The 24186-nt window shown below is 39.5% G+C and overlaps 1 pseudogene; it reads right to left on the bottom strand.

Annotated features, from left to right (window-relative positions):
* The window catches only part of LOC100462348 (tight junction-associated protein 1-like), an 84737-nt pseudogene extending 61019 nt beyond the window's left edge, over positions 1-23718 (bottom strand).
* Between the last annotated feature and the right edge of the window lie 468 nt (positions 23719-24186).

A 24186-nucleotide genomic window follows, 5' to 3' on the forward strand; every position in this document is an offset into this window, starting at 1 on the left:
ATATGCATGTGCACTATATTATGCTTCACCAATAGGAGCAGCTAAATCAAATCAAACCTTCCCTCAATATTGCCAAAGGCCTTTCTGATGCAAGATTCAGGGTTAGGATAGCTGCAGCCCAAGTCTATCACTGTAAACCAATATTATTGACACTGTTTAAGATTATTTTAAAATGTCCTGTCTTGCTGCAATAGGTATTTAACAAAAAGTATTCAGAGTAACTTCCAAATGGCTACATACACACACACCCCTCAGCCATCCTCCTCTCTCTCCGCAAATTGACTCAAAGCCTTACTAGCAAGAAATGGTACGGAGTTGTACAAGGAAAAGTCCCCATAATAGCGTCATTCCAAAGTATTGATTAGAGCAGGTCAAAGTAGTACCTAGGAGAGAAGGCAGCCCAGATAAGTAAGGAAATTTGAAAGAGATTATGCAGGTTCTAGAAATCAGAGCAGGTAATGGGACTAGGCCACGTAGGCAAGCTAGAGCCAGAGCAAAGGAGGGCAGGAAAAGTGAAGGCAACTAGTGGGTCCAAAGCCTGATAAACAACCAGTAACCAAAAGGCCACAAATGTTTGAAGACAAAAAGAGGCAGAAGTTGGGAGCTCTCTAAAAGGCAGAAATGCAGAGGAAGGTAAGTGACCAAATTTCCAGCAACCAAGAGATATAACAGGACAAAGTACAATTCAGATAAAATAGAAATACCCATCTGGGGAAGGATCTAATTTAGTGGCGCAAAATGTTGCATCTCTCATCTTAGGAGATTGTTATGCTTCCTGTGAAGGCAGACATCAATTCTGGCATTGCCAGGCTGGGGCCAACAGGGAGAAACATTTAGACGATATGGCTGTTGTGAAAAAAAGAGAAAGTTAATCAAAAGATTATTTATGATGATGGGGAGTGGGGCGGGGATATTGGTGGGAAACAGGGCTCTGTATGTAGCAAAAAGAAAGCAATTAGCATTAGAGGAAATATACAGAAAGCCTGCACACATACATACTCCTCTGCCAATCAAGCTGTGAAGACTCAGAATCTCTCTGAGGAGCAGAATATGATATTGTATCAGAATAATTGAGTTTCCCGTTCAACCTAGATAAGAAACGAATGGCATATTGTACTGGGCACATATCTCTAATAGAGATAATGTCGCCTCCTTTGATAGGTGTATAGCATTGTGTCTGTCCAGCAGGCAATCTGAGGCATTTTTTTTTCTTGTCTTCCTAAGTCTGAGCTTCATTCTCAAACAAACTGACGGTAGGGAATTTCAGTAATGACTTGCTGCCCTGCGTTAGCCCTTTCCTGCTCTGAAAATGCTCCCTCTTTGCGCTTTTTGTTCAGAGACAGTAGTCTGAATTTACATTTGTTGGATTTCATTGTTTCTTCACTCATTGTTGCCCTTCAGAATGCAGCATTCTCCAAACTTGGGATTTTGCTCACTGCATCATCTTCCAGCTCATTAATGTAAATAATAAAGAGCCTGGTTTCCAATGCTGTTCCCTTTCAGAGCCATATTAATAATTCATTTCCAGCTTGACAAAGTCCTTTCGGCAGCTGCTTTGTTTGAGGATTTGCTCCTCACCGTGGCGATAGGTCAATTGTCTTATGGTGAAATTGAACCTGAGGGCCTGAGAAGGGCATTTGTATTCCCTGCAAGTGACCATAGGGGATTAATATTGCTGGGGGGGAGGGGAAGCACCAAGTCCACTTCCAAGGTTCCCTCTGGAGACTTAGCCTCTTGTTGCTGTGTTCTTTCCAAATCTGCTCTTTTTAGCATTAATTATGAAGACAACGAGCTCAGCGCCAAAGTGTAGAAGCTGGATCCTTAGTTATGCACAGGGAATGAAAAGTCTGTCAGTCAAGAGAACAGCATTTGTTCTTTTTCTAGAAGAGAACTTAATGACCAAGTTAGGTCAGCTCAGATTGCCTAGGGCATGCAGTGGTTTATCCAGCATCCTGCACATGGTAGGTACTTAGATTTCTGCTAACTGACTAACTTACTTATAGTATCTAGCCATGAAAGTTGTTCCAGAGACAAAGACCGGTGAGGTAGTACCCACCGAAATCATCATGCCCCTCTCCTTTTCCACCAGATATTCCTCTGGAACAGCTAGTGAGACATACAGTCTAATACAGGGGTGTCCAAACATTTGGCTTCCCTGGGCCACATTGGAAGAAGAAGCATTGTCTTGGGCCACACATAAAATACACTAACACTAACCATAGCTGATGAGCTAAAAAAAAAAAAAAAAAATCACAATAAAATCTCATAATGTTTTAAGAAAGTTTACGAATTTGTGTTGGACCACAGGTTGGATAAGCTTGGTCTAATACAAAAATTGAAGATTTGAAGAGCCACAGATAGGGAGTGTAAAAGACCCAGCTACAGACTGAAAGCCATGGGCTATGTGACATCAGGTGAAAACATTCTGCAGAGACAACAGTGGCCCTTTTTCAATGGTGTAAGGAAGAAGCTAGATGGGAAAAAGCTAACAGGAGCTCTGAGTGATCAGAGAGCAGTGTCCAGTACCAAATTATCCATGGAAAAGTCAGGCAAGAGGAAGTAACCCTGTCAGAGCAGCCTCCATGGAGTTGTCCTGGGACAGCAAGATGCATTAACTCCAACTACAGAACCAGAAAATGGTTTTCAAATGGTTGCCCGTGGATTCCCAATCAGCCCAAACCATTCTTTGTTCCCTGAGTAGATGGGAGTCCACCTAGTGTCATGTTCAGCCTATACCACCTCCGAGCATACTAAATACAGTTTTTTAGAAAAGAGATGAAGCGAGGCTTGGTGGCTTATGCCTGCAATCCCAGCACTTTGGGAGGCTGAGGCGGGAGGATCACTTGAACCCAGGAGTTCAAGACCAGCCTGGGGAACATAGGGAGACCCTGTCTCTACAAAAATTAAAAAAAAAAATTAGTTGAGCATGATGGCGTGTCCCTGTGGTCCCAGCTACTTAAGCGGCTGAGGTGGGAGGATCGCTTGGGCCTGGGAGGTTGAGGCTGCAGTGGTCTGTGGTCATGCTACTGCACTCCAGCCTGGGCAACAGAGTGAGACCCTGTCTCCAATTCATACAAACTAGAAGACAGAGATAAAGCACTTTTCCTTGAGTGATGCATGTTTAGGGAGACTAAGTGCTGGGAGGATCTAGCCCTTTAACAATACCCTCATCCTGATCCCCTCTTCCCCCCAGTAGTCTCATCAGGACCTCTTATGCCTCTTCCCTTCAAATCATTCAGAGTCTTGCTGCTCTTTACTAGGTGGAAGGGGTAATAGTATGGTTAGGTTAATAAATTTCTGCTAGAATGGGTTACACTTCCCCCAAATCAATGTAACATACTATGCTATAAAAGGCAGTGTAGAATAATGGTTAAAAGTACAGACTCTGGAGCCAGTCTGCCTGGGTTTGTAATATTGGCTTTGCCATTCACTAGCTGTGTGTTCTTGGGCCTCTCTCTCTCTCTCTCTGTTTCGTCATCTGTAAAATGAGGATACTAAACATAGTATCTTCCTCATAGGGTTGTTACAAGGAATAAGTGTGTTAATATCTATAAAGCCTTTAGAATAGTGTCTAGTGTATAGTAAGTGCTACATAATTGCTTATTAAATAAATTTAGTTTATTATAATTGCTTTAAAAGGTTTTCAAAGGGTGATCTTTAATGATGGGATTTCAGGCACTGCAAGAAAATGATATTTTGGAGCACGCCTCACATCACATTACATGGATAACTGTCTATACTAATGAGGCCCTTAGACCCTTAGAAATCTATTCATCCAGAATGGATTGACTGCCTATGACTCTCCACCTTCAATGATTCTTTTTTGCTGCCCAGTGAACATATCCAGGACACAAGCTAAAAAGCAAAATCTATGGTTTCTATGCCTCTGCATCTCCAGACCTTTGCCTGCCATCTACCTTTGCAAAGTGCTTACAGGCTAAACACAAATCAGATTCAGCCCCATTAACAGCTCTGCAGATAACAACCTCCAGCCTCCCACTCACCTCCCTGTTCCCTTCTGAACCAACTCATGCTCTGACCCAGCTAGCTAAGGATGTGTTGGCCGGTCACTGGCATGGGTCAGTCTCTCACAGTCTGCAGGGCTGTGGAGGAAAAGAGGACATAAATGAACTAGAGGTCAGTCCTTGTTTGTGTAAAGTGGCATGTCCAACAGGAAACAGAACCCATTCCTATATGAAGAGATTTTGCTTCATATATAATAAGGCTCCCAGTGGGTAGCCTGACACCAAACAAATAGCTGTAAGAAAACTATCCTTTCATTGTGACCTGAGCAAAGACCAAAGAATGGTGAAATTGATGGGATTTTAATTCTTCTGGTTTTGTACTAAGTTGAAAAGTCTTATAAGATCAGGAACCTGGTGGAATACACTAAGAACCTGGGCTTTGGGAGTATTTGGCTCCCTCTCTTTCACAAAGACAGATGACACAGAACTAAATACAACACTGGATTATTCACATTCTGAAGACCCTCACCTGGCAAGCATTTTGGGTGTAGAAGCAAGGCTAACTTGAAGCAAACTGAGACATCCTTTTCATCTTTACTTTGTTTCTATCCCCTTGTCTCTCCTGTTACCAGTACCCTCACATTGACCCCTTTTTTCCTTTCTGTTTTTTTTTAAGACAGAGTCTGGCTCTGTCATCCAGACTGGAGTGCAGTGGTATGATCATGGCTCACTGCGGCCTCCACCTCCCAGGCTCAAGCAATCCTCCCATCTTAGCTTCTATAGTAGCTGGGAGTACAGGCAGGCGTCACCATGCCCTACTGATTTTTGTATTTTTAGTAGAGATGCAGTTTCACCATGTCACCCAGGTTGCTCCCAAACTCCTGGGCTCAAGTGATCCACCAGCCTTGGCCTCGGAAAATGCTGGGATTACGGGCATGAGCCACTGTGCCCAGCCTGACCCCTGACTTTCTAAGAGTCCTATCTCTGCAAATTTTCACCTGAAAGAAATCTGACCTTTCCATTCAATGAACCATGTTTGGCTATGTATTCTCTACACTCCTCTACTTTGTTTCCCCGGCCTAGCTCATATGCTATTATTTTGTCATCTGTTTTCCAATATATTAGCAATTTAATTAGCCAAACTGGGTTAAGGCATTAAAGACTGAAAACAAGTTAGCATGTTATCCTTATTTGGTATGGCAGCAACTGTTAGCTGTCCTCCAAAATCTATTCTCCCATATTTTTCCTGGCAAAATAACTAGACTACATTCCCCAGCCTCCCTTGCAATTAGATGTGACCATGTGATTGAATCGTGACCAATGGCATGTGAGAATAGGTACAGGGCGCCACCTTCAGGTCAAAGCTTTTAAGAAAAAGGTCTTACTCTCCAGTCTGGCTCTTTTCTTTCACCAGCAGTGTCTAGATGCCAATGAGGCCCTAGGGAATTGAGGGGCCACAAAATGGGGAAAACCTGAATCTCAAAATGACTGTGGGGAGGAGAACCACCCTGCTGACTTGAGAACCCACACGGGATTGCTATGTGAGCAAGAAATAAACTATTATATTTAGCTATCACATATTTGGGTTTACTCATTACCACAGCTTAGCCTAGAACACCCTGAGACACCTGGAATATATGCATTCTTACAGACATTACCTTTAGACAATATCCTATGTCAAAGTGCTGAATCTCTAATAGCAAGAAATTTCAGTTATCATTGATGGAGATTTTGGAGATAGAGCTTTTTGCAAAAACCCTCACATCATCTACAAAGATAAATCATGGATGGATTCAGCCACAAAGCATGAAGGGAGAGGAAGTTGGACCAAGCAAACACCCATTAACTAGAATAGGTTTTGAGGGAATCTGACCACAATTTGCAGAGTGGGATCTCAGCGAGGACAGTTGGGAATATCTAGAGCAGTGTTTATAGCCTCAAACAATAGTCAGAAGGAGGAGAGCCAACTCAGTAGCAAGAACTTCTAGAAAGGTTTCAACCCAGAAGTGAAGCACAGTGTGCATCATCATCATCATATGTCCATATCTTGCCAGCTGATAAGGTATCAAAGAAATGGGCTGGGGCATACTCTAGGAAGAAGTTTGGCAGGAGTTAGGCCAGGTTCTGCATGCAGACTTAGCCCTAGAGGGAAACAAGGCCAAATTACCGGACAAACTGTACGGTGGGAGATCAAAGCAAAAGTAACCTAGAAAGGGGGGCAAGCAGGACTGCAATTCAGGGGTGTAACGAGCGCACAAAGCTCACTCCCGGCTCAGGGTTTCAAGCCCTGTTAAATTAGTCTGAGGTTGTTGATATATTTTCTGCCATTTTAAACATTGATTTAGGAAAGGGGTAGGGGGTGAACTGGGCCTGCAAATAGGGCTCATCAATTCAGTTGAAAGGCACTAGGGAAAACAAAAGCAAGGAAGATGTGGGAGGAACTGACAATTTAAAGATCCATTTACAGCTAATGTCAGTTCTGGCCAACAAATCTTCATATTAGAAAGGCATGGCTAATGTCAAATCATAGGCGAACAATTAAAAATGCATAACATCATCTTCATTAAGTCGGTACCATTAAAGACCAGAACTATTAGCACATTTAAGCATGCATGACCAGTACCTCTCTTACCAGTTCGTGAACAAATCCTCTTTGTCCTTGCAAGATTCCACATTAGCCAGATTCAAAGAATTATCCAGCTAATTTTGGCCATGGCCAGAGGTGGGACTTCATCTGTAGAAATTGCTAAAAAAAAAAATAGGCTTTCAGTCTCATTTTGCAATAGTGATCATTTCTGACATTGGATTGTTGTACATTTATTATCTGTCTCCCTCTGAGCCCTTTCACAGCAGCTAAAGTACTCCCTCTGATGGTCTGTAGATTTCACTCACAACTAACAACAGGGCATTGTTCTGTTGAATTTTTCCTCAGGATGCTTCTAACAATCCCCAAAGCTGGAACCATGACAGCACTTAGTTCAAGCTTTGATTGAGCTCTTTTGGTCCCTTTTTTTTTTTTTTGCAAAGGAAAAAAAAAAAAAAGAAACTGGTATAATCTGTTTTAGAAGTTGGAATACACACACGCGTACAAATATACTATGTACATATAAAATATGCATAATTCAGCAACTTTGCTCTCCCTAATTCTGGAAGACTTTGCTTACAGAACACTTTGCAGAATTCAAATCAATAAAAAATGCTGTCTTGCCAACCCAAAATGGGCTTATATCAGTGGTGCTTACAGAGGAAGGGGAATTGCAATATCCAATCACTGCAACAAGGAAGCTGGCTGCACAGTGTGATATGGCCAGCAAAAGGCCAGCCGCACCATACAAAGTCCTACAATTCTAACCATTCATGTCAAAGAGGTTGTAAGAGCCATGGGAAGAACCTATAGTCATTTCCCCTTGGGTAGCCATGTTTGTAAAGCCCTCGTGACCCTCTCCAACATGCTTCCCCGCCGATAGAGCCTTACTTGTCATCCCTATATTCCATGCATTCTTTCTACTTTACCCCAGAGCCTGTTGTTACTGTCTGATCCCTAAGATGAACCACCCAGCTTCATCCTGCTTTGTTCCATAACTATACTTTACCCCACCACAGAAAATCAGTACCTCTTCCCTTTGCAACATCAAAGCAGTTTTCAGACATCAGTTTACAAAATAATCCTGGGCTGTGATAAAATTTGGCTTTTTTAAAAAACAAAATTAGAAAAAATAGGGTCAATGTAATGAGAGTTTGTCAAAAAGCTAAATGTATTCAGTTAAAAAGCTGTCTATTTTTCTGAGATGGTGTCCTTCCTGCTTTAATTTGGGGGCTGGGAGGCATTAAAGCGCCCTTCTTTTTATAAAACTATGGTGATAGTAGATGGTGGTTGAGATTCGGCTTGGGTTTTTAATTTTTTTTACTTTGCAAAAAGAGAAAGAAAGTATCTGGGAGAGGTAAGGGATAAAGACATTAACGAGATCCTTTAAACATATCAGGAATGAGATTAGAAGGGGTCTGTTTCAGTGTGAGGAGGAAACAGAGAGAGGGACAAAAAGGTCAGATGCAGTTCGAACAGCACTGTAAGGTGAGGAACAAGACGGTAGTAGCAGAAGAGAATCTGGAGAATGCTGAAGATAAGCTCTTTTTAAATTCTATACTGAAGTCCAGCCCCAACTGCAGCCCTCCCATTTGCCTAATTACAATGACTCTCAAAAACGCACATTGGGATACATTGCACTGACATCATTTGCAAATAATACTCAAATTTTATCCTGATAGCAATTAAATTCCCAATTACCTGGAAGGCAAACACAGTCACGCAAATCATAGATGCAGACTGATTCATATTAGAACTCCAATGGTTATCACTTCAGAACTAGGCAATTTGCATCTCCTTTCCTTTTTAGAGGCTGCAGTGAAATTTACTTCAACTGGACTTTGTGAGTTACGGACTAAACTCCATTAATTTTCTGAATATAAAATGTTATTTTAGCTTATCTGAAAATTGATCTTCTCCCAAGACTATCCCCTTAATCTTTTTCTCCCTCTACTTCTTCATAAATGTATTATCTAGTTCAGTCCCTATATTATTTATCATCTATTATTATTTATTAATTCACTAACACTATCATATAATTCAGCAATGGAATTTTTGCCGTAATGCTTTTCAATACATTTGCATACTGAATAAAACCATATTGATTCTTAAGGATTTTTATGTGCTAGAAATGCTTGCCACAGACAAATTTGCAAACAAATTTTTATTTGGTTTCTGGAGACATTATTTTGACATGATTTCAACTGACGCCAACAAATCAAACCAAGTTCTGCAACAAATGCCTTCTTAATAGGTTTTGCACTATTTGTTTTCGTTGACACCATTTATTATAATTTAAGTGTTTCCTTCCTAGGAAAGTCCAAAATCAATAAAAAATGGTGACATATGTTTGTATTTATTTGGAAATACAAATGCAACCAAAGGGCTCTGTCAGTGTACGATTAATAGAGTACAAGATGTTGTGGTTTGGGGCATCTGATTGTCTGTCTTGTAATATGAATTTTGAAACAGCTTGGGATTCCTGCTCCTTGACTTTCAGGTTAGGATAGAATTTCACATTAATGATAAATCACCCTGGATATGTGGTTTTCTATTTCAATTTGCTGCAACTTACCTTCAACAGTTCACAAGGTGGGACGTGGGACCACATGTGGGATGAGAAGAACTACAAGCTGGTAATAAAATGTTAAGAGAAAAAAAGCAAAGACATTTGAAATGTTATTACTGAGAGAGATGCCAAAACTGGCATTTCTGTCTTTTCTTCCAAATATTATGGTGCACAGGCTGGCAATGGAGAGCCCAAAGCTCAAGGTTGGGCACAGAAGTTCAACATCGAGTTCTCCTCACGACAACCCTCTGGCCTTTTTAGATAAATTTTTCTCCATATTGACAGTTGGGAAATATGATTAAGAATTCCAAGGAGAAAAAGTACTCTGCTCTGGGCCTGACTGCCAACCCTTTCACAAACAGATGTTCAGGATCTGCCTGTCCCTTGACCTAGGTCCAGTCCCTTGGTTCTGTTCTGCGGTCCAGGTACAAGTGAAATTCTATCATAGAATTAAAATATCTCATGGTTAGAAGGATCTGAAAATTCATCTACTTCAGTGGCTCCCAAAGGCTAGTTTCAGGGACTTGTGCAAAATCCTAATGAAATCTTGCAGGTCTGTAAAACAATAAGGGCAATGTGGTAGAAAGCTAAATGTATTAAAGGACTTTGCTTCACTCTGAGATTATGTCCTTTCTACTTTTGGGGTATGAAATGATGGTGTTTTAAATGATAGTTTGTTTTTTCTTCTCTAGTGTTCTACTTAGAGGGTGAATCTTCATTTTTGCCTCGTATCTACATGGAAAGAGAGCTCCACTAGAAAAATAGAATTGTTATATGTAGCCACATAGGACAAATTGATCCCTCCTCTAAAAAATAACCCTCCTTAAGTTTTTTTACTCCTAATTAAACATCCTGGGTTCCTTACGTCATGACTTGGAGTCCCTTCATCTCACTAGTAATCCTCTTCTGAAAAGACTCATTTTTCAGACTGCAGTCTGAAACCATCCCTTTAAGAGACAGTTTTCAAAAAGGAATCTAATAGTGCAAGTGAAATGTGGTCAGTAACTATTAGAGCAGCCCCATTCCTTATGAGTTTGGGATTCTACACTTCTATAAATATCTTCCCCTATTAGTGATTTTGTCAGTAACTGAATCATCTGGAAGCATATGGCCCAAGCCACAGGAGTTTCCCAACTCTTATCTTGAAATCAAGTGACCATCAAGGTCAAATGTCAGAGAAGTCACACCATCATATATGTCTGATACCACCTGGTCCTTAGCTCCTGATTCGAGTCTGCCACCAGTTCCTACATTTTTTTTCCATGGTTATTGAAATTTGATGCTGACCTGATCTGATAATTGGTCTTGCCATGCCCTTTGGTTTCCCTGGAGAGGGATCTTCTGGAATGCCAGGGGAGCTTGACAGTACCCTCGGGCCAAACTGTCACAAGCATTTTCCCATTCAGTTTGCTTGTTTGGTGTGTGCCTTTGGCTACATCTATAAAATGCCAAAACATTCAGCTTACTCTGTCAATAAATCAGGCAATTCAGTGGATAAATTTTAGTCAAATCAGTTGTTTATCAGCATGTAGAAAAACATAGTAATCCAAATGAAAAATATAAGAAGGTTACAATGATGTTAACAAAAATTATGTATGACAGATCCTTAACAAGTGGAGAGTAGTTAAGGTTATTGGAAATCAAAGGATACAAAATTTTATTTAGACAGGAAGAATAATTTCAAGAGATTTATTGTACAACATGGTGACTGTAGTTAATAACTATGTATTGTATACCTGAAAATTACTAAGAAAGTAGATTCTAAGTGTTCTCACCACAAAAAAATGATAAGTCTATGAGGTAATGCATATGTTAATTAGCTTGATCTAGCCATTGCACAATGTATACATATTTTAATTATGCTGTATACCACATATGTATATAATTTTAATTTGCCAATTTAAAAATAATAAGAACAATTTTAAAACACGGGCAAAAAAGATTATTAGGGATTGTTCCTAAGCTTTTAAGGTTGTTGTCATGAAAAGCAAATATATCCATCTTACCACAAAATTTATCTTACTGCCACAGTTGAAGGTAGAATCTTAGGCTATAGGAAATACTGGCATGATCCAATCTGGCAAGCCTTAAATTCTTATAAAAACATGAGAAAAGGACAAAGTAATTCAGAGAAAGGAAATAAAAATTCAGAATTCATAAGCCAGTTATATCATTGTGTGCCTGCTAGACACCTTGAAACAAAAGCCAGATTCATCCAGAAAGCATTTTCTGATTATTAATCCATAAATTCATATAATACTATAAGAAAACAGGACAGTGGTAAGTTATTATTTTAACTATAACAACCCAGAAGTTATATGCCTAGTCTAGGGATAACAAACTTGGCATTTAGAAACTGAGACACATGAAAGAATTATCATTCCTGCCTTTTAATCAATTTATAAAGGCTGTACGGCCTCAGTTGCCTCAAAAACAAATCAGTAGCTATTTAGGGTTAAGTATTGGGCTTTTTTCTAACTACTTTATAAATGAAACCATAAGCCACATGAAAGCATTTTGACAATGTCATTTAGAAGGAGGTGATAGAAATCTGAGCTTTAACTAAAATTTTCCCTTGTTTTAAATAAATTTACCTTACTCCTTGTTTTAAGTAAATTCACTTTACCTGAGTTCTAATTTAGATGTTGATAAAGAAGTTTCATTTACCTTACTTTTTAAAGTAGCTAAGAATATAATGTAAGGAATTTTCATGCTGGAGTAACTTGTATTAAACCATAGCACTTAGTGGTGAGATACAGCATCACACCTATACTTTCTAGATACTATTTAGATCCATAAGAAGAGTGAAGACAGACAGGTTTAGAATAACAGGTTTAGAATAAATTATTTTCCTGAAAAAGGGTAAGAGGAACAGTAGACCTATGGCAGAAGAAAGAACCCAAACAAAACACCTTTCCCCCACCCCCAAATAATCATGACATCAGTGCCATCTAAGAAATGTCTTCTTGATACCCACCTTTCTCCGTATTTTTAACATTCCACTCAGTGGGGTACAAGGAGGGAGGAACTCATGGGAACACATCCTCAGCATTCTAATGTAAGGCAAAAGCAAAATAGAATTCATCTTATAGCCAACATTGTTGGAATATATCCATTTGGTCAAGCAACGGATACTGAGAGAGTGTTAACATTAAAGACATTTGCTGTCCCAAAGCCTTTTGTGTACTGAAAATGAGTTCCATTCCTAATGGGTTGCTGAGTGTAAAGCCAGAAAAAAAAAGTGGCTGACAGAATTTGGAGCAGAAGAAATAGAAACGACTACAATAGAAAGATGCTTAATAAAACTGTTGAAAAAAATATTTTGAGAATAATTATTTTACTGTCAATTTGCTTATAATTTTCATGGTTGAATGGGCTATGATAATTGTACCTTTGCTTCTGTTCCAAAGTAATGCCAATTATTATGTTTTGCAGCTATTCATCATGTTTACCATTCACGTGTATCAGTCAATAGGCCCTTTTGATTTCAGTATAAGTTATGTGGAAATCAAAGTTTGGGATTACCAAAAGGTTTTTTCCATTCCCACCTGGAAACCACTTACCTACAAGTTTGATTGAATCCTAGTGAGGTCACTTGTTTCTCAATAAGACCCTAAGAAAGACTATTTTGGCCTGAGGCCCTTCCTGCTCTGCCCTGGCTCCTCGCACTTTTTCCTTCAACTGCCTTTCATTCCCTGCACTTTTTGAGCTTTTACTTCTCCCGGTTGTTCAGGAACCTCACCTCCCCTACTAACCTAATGTTTCAACAACCCTTTCCTCTTTAGTGTTCTCTTCCCTCAGGGTCTTGCTCTCTGATTTTCAAGATGGAGACAAAATATTCTATAATAGAACTACCTAGTAAGGGGAATTTAGCATAACGGTTAAGAGTTCCAGCTCCAGAGTTAGATTGAAATGTGTTAGAATTTGTCTTGTAGTGTCCTTGTAAGGTATGGGCTTAGAAAAAAAATGAAAAAACAAATAAAAAGAAAAAAAGAAAATTTAAAAATAAATTTTAAAAAATTGTCTTGTAGTAGCTGAGGGATTTATAGACAAGCGACTTGAGCACTCAGCCTCGGTTTTCACATCTCTAAATGACATGTTTATTGACAGGAATAACTACAGAAAGGTAAGAAAGTGCCTGATTCTCTGATTTTGGCTTGAGTATCTGAGTTGTGGGTGGGGAGATAATGAGTTTTGAAGATTCATGGTTTGTGGTGCCTGTGCGTCATCAAGAGCGCTGCCCCTGTGTCAGTTGAAAATGCTGATTCGGAGCTCAAGAGAGAGGTCAGAGCTGGAGATACAGACTAAAAGGTCATCAGCCTATGCTGATTATATAGAAGTAGATGGGATTGTCTGGGGTAAAGGTGCAAAATGAGAAGCACAGATGGCCATGGTCAGGGCTCTGAAGAACAGCAACAATTAAGTGGTGATTAGAGGAAGAGGACCCAGCACAGGAAACTGAGAAATGGCCATACAGAAGAAGAACCAGTAGGGATGCCATGTTGGTAACCAAAGGAGTAGATAGTTTTGAAAATGAGGTAGTCAACAGTGTGAAATGCCATAGAAGTGTCAGCTGAGATGACAAAAAAAATTAGTTTATTGAATTTGACAGGTAGGAGTCAATGGCATTTGCCACCCTTCTAGTTGGGTGGTGGGGGAGAAGCATAACTCTTAGACGCACATTTTGAGAGCTATAAATTTCTTCTAACACATATGGAAAGCGGTTTCTCAGTAGACTCCAAGAATATGTTGCCATTAGAAGTGATCGACAGGTGCTAAGCAGACAGCCCTGGAGATGAAAGCCCAACAGTATGAATTGGCTACATGCACAGAAAACATTTAAGAAGGGAGCTTTGTTTAAAAAGATTAAGCAATAGCTAATGACTCTGGGAATGTTGCCTCTTACTATGTAAAAGGAGAAGCTGGTTTGTGTACAATGTGGTTAATAATGAATTAAAACTTTAAGTCTCTTGCTGAACACGCTGATTATAATATAGTATAGGATTAAATAATCGTGTTTGTTTTAACCTCAATTTTAGCCCACCCAAAATAGTGAAGTCCATTATGTAAACTTCAGGCTGCTAATTTAGACTAGAACAAGTAGAAAGTACTTTTTCCTTAATTCAATGGAATCAATTAAATATATAGGGCTGCAGGCAACATTGCTGAATCTCATAGCCTGGAGCTCTTTTCCATAGGGCTTGCTGTATGAACTAATACATGAAGCTAGGTTAAGCTTGTTGAAATGAAGAAACGGTCTTGTGGGGAGTAGCTGAAAGAATTGGAGATATTTAAACTGGAGATGAGCTGACTCCAAGGAACATGACACATCTTCAAATACGTGACATAAAAAAAAATTTGAAGGTTCTTTGTGACCCAAAACCATTCAAAGACCCTTAAGTACAATCTTAATAAATATAAATTTGCAGTCAGTTAAGAAAAGTTCTCATTAGTAACAGCTGTTCAAAGATACATAGACCACCCAAAGAATTAGTAAGTTTCCCACCACAGGAAGTATCCAAGCCAAAGTTAAATGGCCATTTGTCTCAGATGCAATAAAAATGATATAACTGGATTAGTTAGGATTAGATTCACTTGTATATAATAGAAAGAAAGCAAAAGATCAGAAAACTCAACAACAATGGCTAAATAATATAGAAGTTTATTTTTCCTTCATGTGAAAGTGATTTGGAAGTGGGCAGTCCGAAGCTACAGGGTAACTCTCTAGTGTCATCACGGACCTGGCGTCCTGTCTTCCTGTTGTATCATCCTATCCCATGTCTTCTACCCGCAAGGATACTTCATGGGCCCATGGAGTTCCAACAACATGTCTTTACTATAGGCCTCAAAAAGGAGGAAAGGAAGAAAACCAAAAGAAGCCCCTCTTGAATGTGTCCACTCCCTTTCAGAAACCTCCTTGGAAGTCCCACATGACACCTTTGCTTACATATTATTGCCTAAAAGTTAGTCTCATGGCCTTGGCTAGCTGCAAGGAAGGTCAGAAAAACAGAATTATCTTTGATTCCGGGTAGAAATGTGTTCATCTAAAAACAGCCATTCTGTGCCTGAGGAGAAAGAGAAGAAGAGATGTTGGAGTAGGCAATAGCCATCTGTGGCACAACAGCCATCTGACGAGTTGGAGCTTAACAAAGTTGAAGATTCTTTCCAGCCCTTAGATTGCGTGAGCTCATAACAGGATTATGCATCAAGAGAACTGTTTTCCACATACTCTTGATCTGGGAGGCAAGACTGTCCTTATGTGTATCCCCACCATCTGTGTAACTGGTTCCCGGCATTAAATTTCCTCTGTTTTAAACACTTACAGTGGTTTTCTATTTTTCTGGTTGGACCCAGATTAATGCAGTGCCTGAAACTATTAATCTTATTGTTAAAATCTGCTCTCTTTAGAGAGTCTCTGAGGGAATAAGATATAAAATAAGCAGGTTTTAGTGAAAATAATTGGATAAGGAGAGATACAGAGCCTGGAGGCAATTTCTTAGTAGGGGAGGAAAGCCACCAGAGCTTTCAAGGCAGCCAGGAGAACAACTATTCGTTCAAATACCAAATATTTATTGAGCAAGCACTACGTGCCAGGCACTGTTAAATGCTAGAAATAGAATGGTGAACAAGACAGACATGGTTTCTGGCCTCACGGATCTCATGGTTCATAGAAAAATGAGAGATTTAAGAAGTATAAGACAATTAAGAAATTAGAGTTGACACTGAGGACGTTAGGCCATAAGCAAACTTCAAAAAACTGATCCTTTGGCCTTTGCTTTGATTCATAAAAGAAATTAGGAGCATGGGGGCTATTCCGAAATGTCTGAGGAACACTGACCTTGAAACTGTTTTCCTCCCTCTTCATGCCTTCCTTTGTGATTCCTTAAAGGCAGTGTTCTTCCGTGTTCACAATTTTCCTTTCCTGCTTTCCATAATTCTTCCCTCGCCTCGTATTGGGTTATGTAGCTCTGTGTCAACCCATTGTAAATATTGCTGTATTTGCAAGTATAATAACAAATTCCATGCAACTTTGCCTTTCCATATTGTCTGACAAGAGGCCATTATTGTTTTAAATTTGTACTTACATACTGTAATATTTGCATTTTGCATTTAATCACTGTCACATTTTAGTGACGGGAAGTGGAGCTGGGGACAACAATTGATATTATGTGTTTTGACCTGAAATAGTATCCGCAGATGGGATGTTGCTTGGACCCATATAGCCTTCAGTGATTCATAACTCAATGATCATAATGTGTCTGTTGACCTTCCAGACAGTTCAGTAATCATTGTTTTGTACCTAACTTGCTTGAAATCTAAAACTGCTTCATCCAAGCAAAAGGAAGCAAGCACTGTATTTAAAGGAAGTCTCCATTTTAAATGGCTTTGACAACCTCCTCCCAGTAGCCTTTTCAAAGTTTCCCGACTCCTCCCTTGCTTGTTTCTTGTTTATCTTCCTCAGTCATAATGCACAGTTTGGACTTGACTATTAGTATTGCTTATTATATTCTGCCCTGTATCATGAGTTCCTCAACTTTCTGCAGGTGAATTGTAACCAATTTAAAGACAGGACCGGGCCTTTTAATTCATGTTTGGTTAATGACACCATATTCCCCCCTCTTTTTTTTTTGCCTCTGTTTTCCTTTTGGTAGGCCTTAGATTTTATCCAACTCCCTACTCCTCCCCACACACAACACTCTAGCTTTCCTACTCCTAGGGTCTGCCACCAACTAACCTTGTGACCTTGGTCAAATTGCTTAACCTCTCAGAAACTGCTTTTCTATCCATAGAATGGAGTTGACGCCTACCTACCTCTTGGTGATAAGGTTGGAATGAGGAAAGGTAACCTTTTAAATAACAGTTAGAAGAGAACCTAGCACATAGAAAGAATTCAGTTAGTCTACTTCTCTTCTCCCTGACCCACAGTCTACCAAAAAAACCGACCTATTCTGAGACCCATGCCCTCAGAGTCCTATCCTCTGTAAATGTGACCACCCTAGTAAGTTAGTGCATTATCCCTGCTACATGGTATATGTGTAGTTTATTTACATTTTTATTTTTAATTTTTTTGAGATGGTATGTTTCCCTGGCTGATCTCAAACTCCTGGGCTCAAGGGACCCTCCTGCCTTGGCCTCCCGAAGTGCTGGGGTTACAGGCATGAGCCACCACACCCAGCTGTATGTGTACTTTAAATGGAATTCCGCCTAGTAGAATGTCAGTTTCAACTGAGGCCAGGCATGGTGGCTCATGCCTATAATTCCAACACTTCGGGAGGCCAAGGCAGGAGGATCACTTGAAGCCAGGAGTTCAAGACTAGCCTAGGCAAAATAGTGAGACCCTATCTCTGCAAAAAATTTAAAAATTAGCCAAGTGTGGTGGCACATGCATGTAGTCCCAGTTACTTGGGAGGCTGAGGCAGGAGGATCGCTTGAACTCAGGAGGTCGAAGCTACAGTGAGTTATGATCACGCCACTGCACTGCAGCCTGGGCAACAGAAAAAGACCCTGTCTCAAAAAAAAAAAAAAAAGTTTCAACTGAACTGACACCTGAGCACGCTACGTAGATCCCTTCCTGGTATCTTCTGTCATGACACCCATTGCATTCATATTCATCATAGCACATAGCACAATTTAAAGTGAATCACTTCTGTGTCTCTTTACATGTTTATTGTGTCTCACCCAATAGGCCGTACACTCAAAGGCAAAAGCCACGTCTGCTTTAATTATCAATGAATTTCCAGAACGCAACAGAGTGCTTGGCACAGGGCAGACAATATTTTTTGATAGATTGGTGGGTAGCTGGAAGGATAAACAGATGTAGTAAGTAGATAAAGTTAGAATAAATGAAACATGGTGGAAATTTCAGGCTCAGTAGCCAGGTGGTAGAGTAATATTGGGGGGCGGACAGGTTATTTGCCACCTCAAATTGGGTGGAGATACACTTCCTTGAGGAGTAAGCGTTAGGAATAGGTTAACTAAGTGGAGCAAATGGGTGTATACAGATGGTAGGGAAGATGCTGAGAATTTGCCAAGACATTGTGTCTAAAGGCACAGGAACTTTCAAAATATAACGTTTATTATCAAATGCATTTTATGCAAAAGCGCCAGAACAGACCTGCCCAATATTTCATCTTGTTTTTTCCTTTGTCTTCCCTGTGCAGAATCTAGCATTAAAGCCCAGTTGCTCTGGCCTCCATATTCTAGCAAAAGTTCTTAGCTTCTGAAGTGAAAAATACACCGCCACCAACCTGTCACGGCTGAGGAATCAGAAAACAAGTTAGGTTTTTGAGCTGTCAGGTTGAAAAGGATTTGCAAGCCCCTTCCCACCTACTCTCTGCTATGAAGATGGATTTCCAGAGGTTTGAGAGAGATTTGTACTATGGCTTTGAGGTTTACAAAATGCCAGCATCCAAGGAGTTTGAATTATTCCTGTCCTGTATTTCATTTGTAATGTACCCTTGCCAGCATAAAGAGTATTAAAAGGGCATTTGAACAGTAATAAGGCCCTTAACACTTGTGAGCAGCTATTTCCCTTGCAATGCAGTTGTTGTGCTGAAGGAAAATAACCAGTAGCAAAATGGGTTAGGCCCTTTCTTCCAAAATCTAATGCCACTTGGTTTGCAGTTAGGAACCAGTGCCCTGAGTGATTAATTCCTGAAAGATGCGAAATTTAGGATTTTCAGTTAAATATTATTAACCTGCTCTTTCTCTTCCTGATTTCCCTACTCCCTCCTCACTGTGAGGGGGGAATAATTCACTCAAGAACTCGCAAATTGGAGAACCCAGTGGAGCCAGTTTTTATTCCATCTCTATGTATCGTCTGTGAGACTTCTGGCACGTCACTTAGCCTCTCTGAAACTCAGTTTTCTCAAACATAAAATGAGAACAACACCAATACCTACTTATTAGGGATTTTTTAAAGGTTTTAAAAGACCATCTGTGAAAAATATATAGCACGTTCTGGCATAATCTAAGTACTTCACAAATATTAGCTAAGTTACTGCTAATTTAACCAAGTACTTCTAAGTAGAGTTACTTAAGAGACTGCTTTTGAATGGTTGTTCCGAGACTATTTAACATCCTGCCTTATTAGAGAATGATTTCTAATTGGTATACTAATATTTACTTATAAATGAGTATAACTAAAGTGCTTGAAATGTTGTCCTTTTGTTGACGTTATTCTTCATTTGCTTTCTTTATAAATAGAATAAAAGAAAACCTCATTCAGCCAACAATCTTAGTACCACCACAAATACCAGTTAACAATATTGTACTAAATTTTGATTTTTTAAAGTACTTTTGGGCGTTTAAACAACCAAAATGTTCTTTTCATGGTTTCTTGCTCAAATGCAAACAAGAATTTTCTCGAAAGGGGTCTACGGACTGCCAGTGGAAACTTGACACTCAGCCAAGTCTTAATTCAGAGTCAATAAGTAATACCCCTATGCCTAGGTAGATGTGTAAATTTTCTTCACATGATAAATAAGCAGACTGTGATTTCTATCAAATCAATCTTGGTTTGAGTCAGTCCTTCTCTAATCAATAAATCTGGATGTGCACTGAAATATGAAGTCAATATATGCAGTGTTGTATTCACTTTAAACTCCTTCATCAAAAGTACCTAGCAATTTTTCTATTATTGCCATAAATTCAAAATACCAGGTTTTTTCTTTTTCGCTTAACTACCACTCTAACGGGCAATAAGCTTCTGGGTCCTGAAAGAGTTCTTGCTTGGCTCTGGTTAGAAATCCACGTAGATTATCTGACCCAATCAATGCAGTAGCTACAATTAAATTGGAACTGCACTATAAAGCCGAATTGGGTATGAGGCAATATCAGCGGAAATTGTGGTGTTTGAAAGTTATTGCTGGGATATTTGCAGTTTCAAACTAGGAATTCTAAGAAGTTGGAGGCTTCTGGGTAATGTAGGAATTATAGAGAAGGGATCTGCCATTTTCCAGAAAAGGTCATGGGCCTTCCACTGCGTCCCTTAATAATACTCCTTTTCATTGTATGTATGTATGTACAGAGCCGGGCTCATCAATGCCTGCAAATCTTGACAATTCGATAAGTTTGTGCAACTTCCTCAGAATTTTTAAACTGATGGAAGATCCCTGCCTGCTCATTCCTTCTCTGTGCTTCAAACAATCAAATTCAGCCCTCTTCACTTCCTTCTATGCTTGTTTCTATTTAGTAGCTGCTCCTGACATCCCTTACTAGGGGCTGTGGGATATTGTGGAGATCAATTCTTGCCATCAGCCGATACAACCACCACAAAGCTATATGTGACCAGGATCTGGGTCGATTCTAAACTTACTCAACTCAGAAAGGATTGTCATTCAGAGTTAAATCTTACTCTGTTGTTAATATGTGTATTTTGAACTGTTAAGACTCCTAGCTCAGGGGTTCTTATACTGGGGTCCATGAATAGAATTTAGGGGGTCTGTGAATTTGGATGGGAAAAATTACATCTTTATTTTACTGACTTTTAACTATAACTTAGTGTTTCCTTCAACTATGAATGTATAAATCATAGTTAATATTAGCAGCACCTGTGACTTTGCCACCAACAAAAATCATAAAATTTTTTATATCACATTACAGGTGTTGTATTAATAGATATCTCAAAATATAATTTAGGATCACTGCCACTTCACAATCATCATAGTTATTAGACCAATCAGTAGACCTTATTACTTGGAAAACTGCCTGCTGCCTGCTTTTGTAGCTCAAGTTTTATTGGAAGATAGTCATGCTAATTCACGTATATATTTTATCTTTGGCTGCTTTCACGCTACAATGGCAGAGTTGAGTAGTTCCAAGAGACTATATTGCCCACAAAGCTAAAAACATTTATTATCTAACCCTTTAGAGAAAAAGGTTGCTGACTCCTGATTTTAACATACTAATATAGAGGCACATATATTATTATGTTACAACCTTTAAAAATTATTCTAACTATATTTCAAAATAATTGGTCTCCTTTTAATTCTATGGATTTCATTTTATTTATTTAAAAACATTATTCTGAAAAGACTTCCATAAGCCTCACCAGACTAACAAAAAGGTCCATGGTCTTAAAAAATGCGAGGACCTCTCAACTAGCTTGAGAATCAATCTCAAATTTTATTAGTGAGCATATAGACTTAGTTTGTGGACACCTCTTTGCCCCCGAACTAAAGGCAAATAGACTTAACTACTTACCTGGATTTTCCTTTGCTCTCCATTTTACTTGGATGACTTGTTACCCTAATCTTGCTTTATTATGTGTTATTTTGTCAAATAATTCATTTACTTAACAATTATTTACTGAACGGATACTATGCACGAGGTACTGGAGATATGGCAGTAAACAAAACAGATCAATCCCTGCCCACAGAGAGCTTGCTTACATTCTACCTAGGGGAGATATACACTAAAAGAAGTAAGTAAAACCATAATAGTTAAGATGATGGGGTATAGATGAACATAAAGCAGAAAAGATTAATGCACTTTGAAATGGGAACCGGGAAAGGCTTCATAGAGAAGCCGCTTTTGTGCAAAGACTTGAAGAAGGTGGGGGAGTGAGCCGTCATGGGAACTGGGGATGGACATACTAGGCAGAGGGAGCAGCTAGTGCCAAGACTCTGAGGGAAGAGCATGCCTGTCATCCTCCAGCAAGCCAGGCCAATGTGATTGGAATAGAAATAAGCCAGGGATAGTGAGTAGTAGAAGATCAAGGTATAAAGAAGCCAGGAACTCTCAACCCTTTCTGGTTCTCAGAATCACCTGAGGAACTATGAAAAACTGCAGATACCTGGGCCACACTACATATTATCACTCCTGGAGATATGGCTTCATTTTATTTGGGAGTGAGGACCAGACATTTTTTAAAAAGTTCTCCAGGTGATTCTAATGTATAGTAATGATGAAAAACTACTGGGGTAGGGCCATAGGCCATTGTATAGACATTAGCTTTTGCTTCAAATGAGATGAGGAGCCATTGCAGAATTTTGATAAGAAAGGTGACATGCTCTGACTTAGGCTTTAACAAGATCACTCAGGCTGCTGTGGGTTAGAAGGTTAAGGGTGAACAGGGAGACCCATTAAGAGGCTTTTGCAATAATCCAAACATGCCACAATGATTGCAGTAAAGTTGGTAAAAAGTGGTTAGAGCCCAAATATATTTTGAAGGTGAAATCATTAAGATTGAATGTAGACTGAGGTGAGGGAATGAGAAAAAGGGAAGAGTCAAAGGTGATGCGGAAGTTTTTGGCCTAAGCAGCTGGAAGATTGCATGGCCATTAATTGAAATGAGCCAGACAATGAAAAGATCAGATTGTGGGGAAAATATCAGCAGTTTGGTTTTGGACATATTAAATTTCAGATTCCTATTAGACATCCAAATGGAATGACAAGTAATCAGTTGGATATACAAATCTGGAGTTTGGAAGAGAGATCTGGACTGCAGATATAAATTTGGGGATTCAACAGCATGTAGGTGGTATTTAACGTCACAAGACAGAATGATATCACTGAGGGAGTGATTATGAATAGAAGTGAGAAGCAGTCTAGGACTCTGACATTAAGAAGTTGGAAATACGAAGAACCCGCAAAAGGAAACTGGAGCAGCTAGGGAAATAGGAAAAAATAAAACAGGGATAATGTCCTGGAAGACAAAGGAAGGATCTGCTATAGGAAATAGTGCTAAAAGGTCAAGTAAGATGAGAGCTGAGAATTGACCTCGGCATTTAGCTATGAGGAGGTCACTGGTGACCTTGACAAGAGAAGTTTCAGCAAAGTGTTAGGAGTGTAAGTCTGACTGGAGTGGATTCAAGAAACAATGGGAAGAGAGACAATAAGTAGAGATAATTATTTTAATGAGTTTTTGCTGTAAAGGAAGACAGGAAAATTGACTTTTTAAAATAATACAAATGATTACAGCACATTTGAAGGCTGATGGGAAGGATTCCATGAAGAGAGAAAAATTGTTGACGTGAGAGACAGGGAAGAATTACCGGAGCAAGTCAATAGATTTAAGGAAGAGTCAGGCTGCCTTGGTTCAAAACCTGGCTCCACCCATGTTGAGCTCTGAGACTTTGGGAAAATTACCTTCTCTGTGTCTCAATTTCCGCATCTAAAAATAGAAATATAATAGTACCTGCCTCAGGTTGTTTTGACTATTGAGTTAGATATTATCTAAAATATTTATTGGCACATAGTAGGGGCTCAAAAAATGTTAGCTAGTAGTAGTTATAATTACATTCCTCTCTTAACAAAACACTGCTTAAGATTTACTTTATTTATTTATTTATTTTAAGATGGAGTTTCGCTCTTATTGCCCAGGCTGGAGTGCAATGGCGTGATCTCGGCTCACTGCAACCTCCGCCTCCCGGGTTCAAGTGATTCTCCTGCCTCAGCCTCTCAAGTAGCTGGGATTACAGGCATGTACCACCAAGCCTGGCTAATTTTGTACTTTTAGTAGAGACGGGGTTTCTCCATGTTGGTCAGGCTGGTCTCGAACTCCTGACCTCAGGTAATCTGCCCGTCTTGTCCTCCCAAAGTCCTGGGATTACAGGCGTGAGCCACGGCACCCGGCCCAAGATTTATTTTTCTGTAGACCTTCCTGACGAAGTAATCCCCACCCCATCCCAACCCCAAGTTCAGTAACTCTAATCACTCAACCTATCTCTTGGCACTTAATGGATATATGGCCATACAGTCATGCTGATATTTGCTTCTGTTTTCTCTTCTCGTATGTCATTTATGTATCTACATTTCCACAAAGCCTTTCTTTCCCCAAGGGGGAAAGTACTGACTGTAGGAGTTAAGAGCACAGGCTTTCAAGTCAGCTGGTCTTGACTTGGATCCCAGCTCTATTACTTGCTGACTGTAGTAAAGTCTGTCTGTAAGTCTGTCTTTACTATCTGTAAAGTAAGAATAGGAATATTACCTACCTCACAGAATCATTGGAAGAATTAAATTAGTTAATACACAAAAAGCACTTAGAACAGTATTTGGCACACAAATTGATGTACAACATATTTTTGTGATTATTATTATTCCTAGAAACTAGCAACTACATCTTC

The sequence above is a fragment of the Pongo abelii genome, chromosome X (genome assembly GCF_028885655.2).
Source record: "Pongo abelii isolate AG06213 chromosome X, NHGRI_mPonAbe1-v2.0_pri, whole genome shotgun sequence".
Classification (NCBI taxonomy): Eukaryota; Metazoa; Chordata; class Mammalia; order Primates; family Hominidae; genus Pongo; species Pongo abelii.